Consider the following 8053-nt stretch of genomic DNA (forward strand, 5'->3'; position numbering starts at 1 on the left):
AGAAAGGATTTGTCTGAGAGTCTTTCCTGACTCAGGCTTCCCTAACTCTCTCCTGACTCTGAGTCTCATGGAGGCGATGAGAAGTGACTGAGACTTTTGGAGATTTGCTGTGCTTGAGAAGACAAGCTTAGTGAAATTGTAGTCATGGCTAATGACATATGAGAGGCACCTGTGTCAGTGACATTTAAAATGCACCTGTGCTGGTGACACGTAAAAGGCACCTGTACCAGTAACATGGAAGAGACACTCAGTACACTCAATGTAGTGGTTGGCATTGGGAAGGGCATCCATCCACTGAAACCAAGCAAAAATAGACAGGTGTCTGGTGCTGCTCTCAAACCATTCAATCCATGCCAGATGGAAAATGGATGCTAAATGATGATGATGATGATGATGATGAGAATCAATTCCTTTCCTTATACTGGAATCTGTTATGTGTGGAGGTGCATGGCTTATTGGTTAGAGTATTGGACTGGGTGATTGTAAGACTGTGGTTTCAATTCTTGGACTGGGTGACGTGTTGTGTTCTTGAGCAAAACACTTTGTTTCATGTTGCTCCAGTCCTCTCTGCTGGCAAAAGTCAGTAATCTTGCAACAGACCTGTGTTCTATTCAGGTGCAGAATATATATGCCATGAAACCGGGAAACTGGCCCTTGTGGTCAGCATGACTGAAGAAAGTAACTTTACCTAACCTGTTATGTGCAAAAGTACTTGTGAACATCCTCTTGTGTTGGAAGAGGCAAGAAATATCCCATATCATTAGGCTTTGCTTGTTTCATGAGATGATAGTTTGTCTGTGTCTGTTTTCAATATTAGTCTATCATTGGAGTGTCCTTCACATTCTTGATCAATTTTTACTCCTCATTTGACACATTGTCTTCTTTACTTTCCTTCAGGCTTTTCATTAGATCTATCAGGAGCTTGTCGGTACTTCAAAGCAACTGTGAAAAATCATGTCATTCTGGAGGAGTGTGTGCTTCTCTTCAAAGCATCTAACACACTTTATGTTCTGGGCTTATTTCTTTTCATTGGTGCCTTTCTACTTCCTCTTGATTTCCACAGCAATTTGCCACAGTCTTCTAGTGTCCATTTGCTTCGCATTGTTACAAGACAGTGGGATGGCACTACTGGACAGGGGGAGTCCTTTGGTTTTCTAGTCATTGGCTCCTGGCACTGAGGATGAAACAGTTTTTTTCAGCTATCCACAAAGTCAACCAAATGGTGTGCTGGAAATAGCAGTTTATGTGACCAGTTCTTGTTGCCTCTAATGTAGCCTGCTACCTTTCTTTTTTTCCCCTCTACTTCTCTCACTTCTCTGGGCAGAAACTTCTCATGTGTCTTTTACTAATTCCTCTGGTTGCCTTGTCCTCTGTCTTTAAAACTAAATACGTTTCCATATACTCTACTCTGATCAATAGAAGAAGCATCATCCCACACACTGGCTTGAGCTTCTTTCAGCTGTTCTCTTGCTGTTTTTTAAGTGCAGTTTTGCTAATTTCCTTCTTGCCTGTTTCTCGTTGCATTCTGCAGGCAAGATGACACTGTTGTTTGTAAAATACCTCTCTCATGAATTTTTTTCCTTCCTTGAGCTGGCCCGTGTCCAGCTATTTTTTCTGGCTTGCTATGTTAAAGCTGTTATTAATGGGCTCTTTCAAATGCCATTTGTGTGTGTCTATATATATCATCATCATCATCATCATCATCATTATCGTCATCATCATCATCATCAACATTTAACATCTGTTTTCCATGCTAGCATGGGTTGGATGATTTGACTCAGGACTGGCAAACCAGATGGCTGCACCAGGCTCCAATCTGATCTGGCTGAGTTTCTACAGCTGGATGCCCTTTCTAATGCTAATCACTCTGAGAGTGTAGTGGGTGCTTTTATGTGCCACCAGCATGAGGGCCAGTCAGGTGGTACTGGCAACAGTCACACTCAAATGGTGTTTTTTACGTGCCACCTGCACAGGAGCCAGTCCAGTGGCACTGGCAACGACCTTGCTTGAATGTTTTTCATGTGCCACTGGCGCAAGTGCCAGTAAGGTGACACTGGTAATGATCACGCTCTGCAAAAGGTGGGTCTATATACATTGCAGATACCTTTGTGCAACCCTTACTCTCCTATGATCATTGTAGCTGATGGCATGATTATAAGTATTTTTCGAAAACTGTATAAGGCAAAAATTTCTGCTTCAAAGCATGAAGTCTTTTCCTTCCTGTTCAGAGGAAGGGAAAAAACACACGAAAAGTCTCTCCATCTTTCTCTTAATGTAAAGAATCCACATAAGCATGACAGAAAAAGAAGCCCAGTTTTGGAAAGTAAACTGATATTCTCCAGATATACATGAACTTGTGAAAAAAAGTTCACTTATAACTAGCAACTCTAAAAATAATAAAAATTTCTAATTTGGGGCAAAAAGCCAGCGATTTGAGAAGGGGGTGGGGGTGAGGGCGATGATGTTAATTGATAGTATCAACCTGAGTACCTGGCTGGTACTCTAGTTTATCAACTCTGAAAGGTAAAAAAAGCTGAGTTGGCATCAGTGGGGTTTGAACTAAGAAAATAAAGGGCTTTACCCAATTACTACAAGGCATTTTCTTTGACACTCTAACAATTATTCCAATCCATTATCTTTATACTACTACTACTACCACCACCACCACCACCACTACCACTACTGTTTTCTTTGTTGGTCACAAGAGCTGAACACAACAAATAGGGACTCTACAACACAATGGTTAAGTGGGATTTGGCACATTATTGTGTATAAAATAAATAATAACAATTAGCAACAAAATTAAACCATAAAAATCTCCCATAAGCAGGGAGTTCCTCTCTGAGACAACCGAGGATCCTTACACATCCTGGTTACCCTGACTCCTCCGGTTTATGAGTGAATGTTCAGAGTAAGCCCATTCACATGGTCCATCCTCACAACAACAACAACAACAATAATAATAATGGAAGAAATTTAAAAAATAGTGCTCATGGGAACTGCTCATATCCTAAGAGAGATATTGTCTCTGTGATTCTAAAAATATTTAAATCTAGGAACATTATCAAAAGTACTTTTAAATATAGATAATAGGAAACACCCTTTTACTGTCATCTAAAGATCACACTATCATCTTACCATCAAATTATCTTTAAAACAAACTTTTAATTTTCTTATGTCTCAAGAACAATACTGTGCAAAACCAAAAATATGGTACCCTAGTCATAATACCAACTTGAACTTCTAACTTGTCTCTTGAAGACTCTGGGTGAGACCTGGAGTCAACTTGTGCAAACACAAAGCAAAAGCCAACATCATCATCATCATTGTTTAACGTCCGTTTTCCGTGCTAGCACGGGTTGGATGGTTCAACCGGGGTCTGGGAAGCCATGAGGCTGCACCAGGCTCCAGTCTGATCTGGCAGTGTTTCTACAGCTGGATGCCCTTCCTAATGCCAACCTCTCTGTGAGTGTAGTGGGTGCTTTTTACGTGCCACCGGCACAGGTGCCAGGGGAGACTGGCAGTGGTCATGATCGGTTGGTGCTTTTTATGTGCCACCGGCACAGAAGCCAGTCAAGGCAGCGCTGGCATCGGCGCTGGCAACATACAATAATAATAATAATAACAAATTCTTTTGATATTCATTCTTTAAAAGAGTCCTCAAAGTTTGAACCAATAGTAACCATGTTATCAGGGAACATATTGTTGTTACTGTTATTGTTGTTGTTATTTAATTCGAGGTTAGTCTTGGTTCAGTAAACCAATGATTAGGGATATTCTGAAGTCGAGTGACCAATGCTTTTGTACGTCCAGGACTGTTACATTATCCAACATCTTATCATTTTTATGTTTTTAAGACAGTAGGACACGATTGGGCATTCCTCCTCTGCTTGTGGCCATTAAAAAATATACATGTATATATCTATATCTACACACACACACTGTTTATATATATTGTTATATAACTTATACTGCTAATGCTAAATGAATGACTATTTGTCATCACTGTCATCATCATCAGTTTGGTATTCACTTTTTCATGTTAGCATGAGTTGAATGGATTTAATTGAGGCACAGTTACTGCAGTTGGCTGCCCTTTCCTCTCACCCACCCTCACTTATTTCCATGCAAGGCAATATTTCCCCATGACCAAGCATGTTTATAACTACCACATGATATCAAGACAAGAAGACACAAAAACATGCACACCTACACACATGCACATGCATACGTGTGTGTGTATACACACATACACACACGCATGTATTTATATATATACATACACACACATATATGCATGCTGGGCTTTCAGTTTCCATCTACCAAATCCAATGCATTAGTCTTTGGTCAGCCTGTGGCTATAATAGAAAACAATTGCCCAAGGTGCCATGTAGTGGGACTTGAACCCAGAACCATGTGGCTGAGAAGCAAATTTCTTAACCACACAGCCACACCTGCCATGTGGAAGAGAGAAATAACATAGTTAAAATAAAATAACTGAAAAATAAATTTAAATACTTAATTTGGGTGACCCAGATGAAAGGAAGGTATATGTGATATAGTCAGATACAAGGCCAGTAAGTTATAGATATAGATATAGATATAGATATAGATAGTTCAAATCTTGTTGGTTGGCTTGTTACTCTTTTCTGCCTCAAAATTAGTGTTTATAATTAGTGTTTATACCAAGTATTCAAAGTATTAAAACATTAAAGCCAAATATTATTTTACATGTAAAAAAATGTAAAACAATAATTTGTTTTTGCTATATTTGTCAATATTCTGGAGGATAATAATTCTGCTCCTAAATTCCACAGTAGTAGAACTCCTCTGAAAATTCTGTTACAAATAAAAGTTTTGAGTTCAAATCTAACCAAAGTGTGTGTGTATACTTTATATGTATGTGTGCATGCATGAATGCATGTATGTAGATGTGTATGTATGCATGTATATATGTGTGTGTATGTATAGGTGTGTGTTTGTATGTATAGGGTGTGTGTGTATATATATATATATATATATGAATGTATATATTCATATGTTGTTAGCCATAGACAATCAGAAGAAATACTAAAATGCTTTAGAAGAAAAAAGCAAAAAAAGCAAAAAAAAAACCCAATCAAAGAAAAATGTTAAAAATATTTTGGAAATGAAATATTGGTAAGGTAAATATTACCTTTGATCCTTAACAGTGTTGATAGAAATAAAGGACCACTCGAGTACAAGTACTAGTCTTGGTGTAATTCATACTGTTAGCCAGCCACCATTAAAATTTGTGGTCTTGTGCATATTGTAAGAAATCACTATAAATTTGTGAAACTAGGAACTATTCTTGACAGCATTTTTAAACGTAGAAGAAAAATGGTAAGTAGTTCTTTGTTCTAATTTAATCATTTAAAAAAAAAACTAAACCATCAAAGCTTACTGATATAATAGTCATCATCTTCACTGTTGTCATTGTGTTAACATCCACTTTTCCATGCTTGCATGAGTTGGGCTGAATTTGTCTACGACCGCATGCCCTTCCTGTCACCAACCCTCACCTCTTTTCAAGCAGGGTAATATTTCCCCCATGGTCAGATATGTTTCCATGGAAGGCTGGAGATGAACAACATTGCGCATATGAAGATAACTCATATAAAACTATTACATGATGGTCAAGATAAGGATGTGGACACACACACACACACACACACACACACACACACACGTGTATACAGGTTACAGGTTTAGTGATGCAAAGGGAAAAATAGAATTCAAAGCATGAGTGTGTGTATATATATATATATATATTATTATTATTATTAATATTTAGCAGAAGCAACAAAGTGACTCAAGGGCCAAACCCAAGGCTATACAGGAAGACACATGCCCAAGGTACCATGCAGTGGGACTGGACCTAGGACCATGTGGTTGGGAAGTAAGCTTTTTACCACACAGCTACACCTATGTTCATATTTATATTAAAATTTCAATTCACATCTCAAAAGTGTGACATGACTGCCAGTAAGTGAGTGTAATTATGTATGCAATTGTGTGCGTGTGTGTGTGTGTACACCTAACAGATGTAGATACAGAGTTTGCTTTGTTACCATGTGGTTTGAACTTTTATCTCATCGGTACCTTGAGCAAATATCTTCTATAAGACAGTTTCCATCTATGAATTTCTTTCATGAAATACTGTGAGTGAAATTGGTAGGTGGAAACTTTTTTGAAGTCTGCTGTATATGTATATATTGTGAGGACCTCTTAGTCTTGTGAAAAGTATGAAATCTCTCTCATGTTGGAGCCACAAAAACATCCACTACCCTCTCCAAGATGGTTGGTGATAGGAAATGGAAAGCAAATGAGGCAAGGGCCCCAAACCCATCTAAGTGAGCTGTATCCCCACTGAATATGGACTGACTCATTCGTGATGACCTGTCCAGTCCATGTCGGCATAGAAAGCAGATGTATGATGATGATGATGATGTCAGTATGTGTATGAGAATGCTTGCATTTCTCAATTTGTATGGATAGTGCCGATCTATAAATGGTGATGTTTGTTGACATTACTGTGACCACAGTTATTCTTTGTGCTTGAAAACTGTAGGATAGAAAAAAAATCAGGTTTGTGAGAAGTAATCAATGCCTCAGTACTATGTTTTTATTCATCCCATACTAATATGGGGGGAAAATGAATTAATGAATGAACATTTATAAACTCTAATGTAGGACAAAAAACAGAACAGCCTCTCTCACATGTATTTCAACTACATACCTGTTGTAGATATGAGGTCCAAGTCTTGTGGGAGAGTTTGTATATGCATCATCATGCATATGTATATAAATGTTAACATATGTTTATTATTTTAATGAGAGGGAGGATAAGTTAAAAAGATAGAGAAAGTGAAAATTACTAGGAATAGAAGCAGTAAATAAAGAAGAGATGGAAAGAGACATCACCAACTTGCTATCTCACAGAGCAAGATTAAAAATATCAATTACTTTGCAGTGAATTAAAACTAGTTCTCTGATTGAATTGTGCCGTTGAATTCTGCATTGATAAAATTTAAAAACCACATTTTGATAAAAATATATTAAAATTTGAATTTTCAAGAATTTTCTAGGCAGTGTAGACTTTAATAATTGCTTTCTTTTAGTAAAAGTTATATACTTATAACTAATTAATAAGCAGCTTTCTTTATTATAGTATAGATATAAGCCAGTTCCAGAATAGCAACAGAACACTTACTAATGGACTGACTCAATACTGAGAACAGAATCAAATTTATTCATAAAGTTGACTGGGACTTCAAGTTTCATCTATCAGTTTGTTCAGCATGGTTGAACAAGCCAACAATGATTCTTGAAGTCCTAGTTAACTTGATCTTCACAGGTAATATGTATGTATATGTATGTTTGCAAACATATTTTGTGTATGTATGTATATATGTATGTATAACAGCTTAATGTATCATGAAATAAAAGTTAATATTATTTTATTAATATCTCCAGATTTTTAATATTTAAAAAAATGTACCATTAATTAATTGAAAGACTTAAAGAATTTCTTGTCTAAAATAAAACGTTTAACAAAACATTATTACAGAATAAATCACACAGAACATATGTTATAATTATGATGTTATGTTCATCATCATCATTTAACGTCTGCTTTCCATGCTAGCATGGGTTTGGACGATTTGACTGAGGTCTGGCAAACCAGACTCCAATCTGATCTGGCAGAGTTTCTACAGCTGGATGCCCTTCCTAACACCAACCACTCCAAGAGTGTAGTGGGTGCCTTTACGTGCCACTGGCACGAGGGCCAGTTAGGTGGTACTGGCAATGGCCACGCTCAAATAGTGCTTTTTATGTTCCACCTGCACAGGAGCCAGTCCAGCGGTACTAGTAAAGATCTCGCTCGAATGTTTTTTTTCACGTGCCACTAGCACAAATGCTAGTAAGGCAACACAGGTAATGATCACACTCGAATGGTGTTTTTAACGTGCCATCGGCACGAAGGCCAGCTTGTTGCTCTGGCAACAATCTCACTCGTATGGTCCTCTTA

The 8053-nt window shown here is 37.6% G+C and overlaps 1 long non-coding RNA gene across 1 annotated transcript in view; it reads left to right on the forward strand.

Moving 5' to 3' along the window:
• Nucleotides 1–7751, forward strand: part of LOC118765868 — a 47922-nt gene extending 40171 nt beyond the window's left edge. Inside the window, exon 3 of the long non-coding RNA XR_005001764.1 lies at nt 5193–7751. This is a non-coding gene — a long non-coding RNA (uncharacterized LOC118765868). The remainder of the gene's footprint in view (nt 1–5192) is intronic.
• Nucleotides 7752–8053: the final 302 nt, after the last annotated feature.

Source organism: Octopus sinensis, linkage group LG14 (genome assembly GCF_006345805.1).
Source record: "Octopus sinensis linkage group LG14, ASM634580v1, whole genome shotgun sequence".
Taxonomy (NCBI): Eukaryota; Metazoa; Mollusca; class Cephalopoda; order Octopoda; family Octopodidae; genus Octopus; species Octopus sinensis.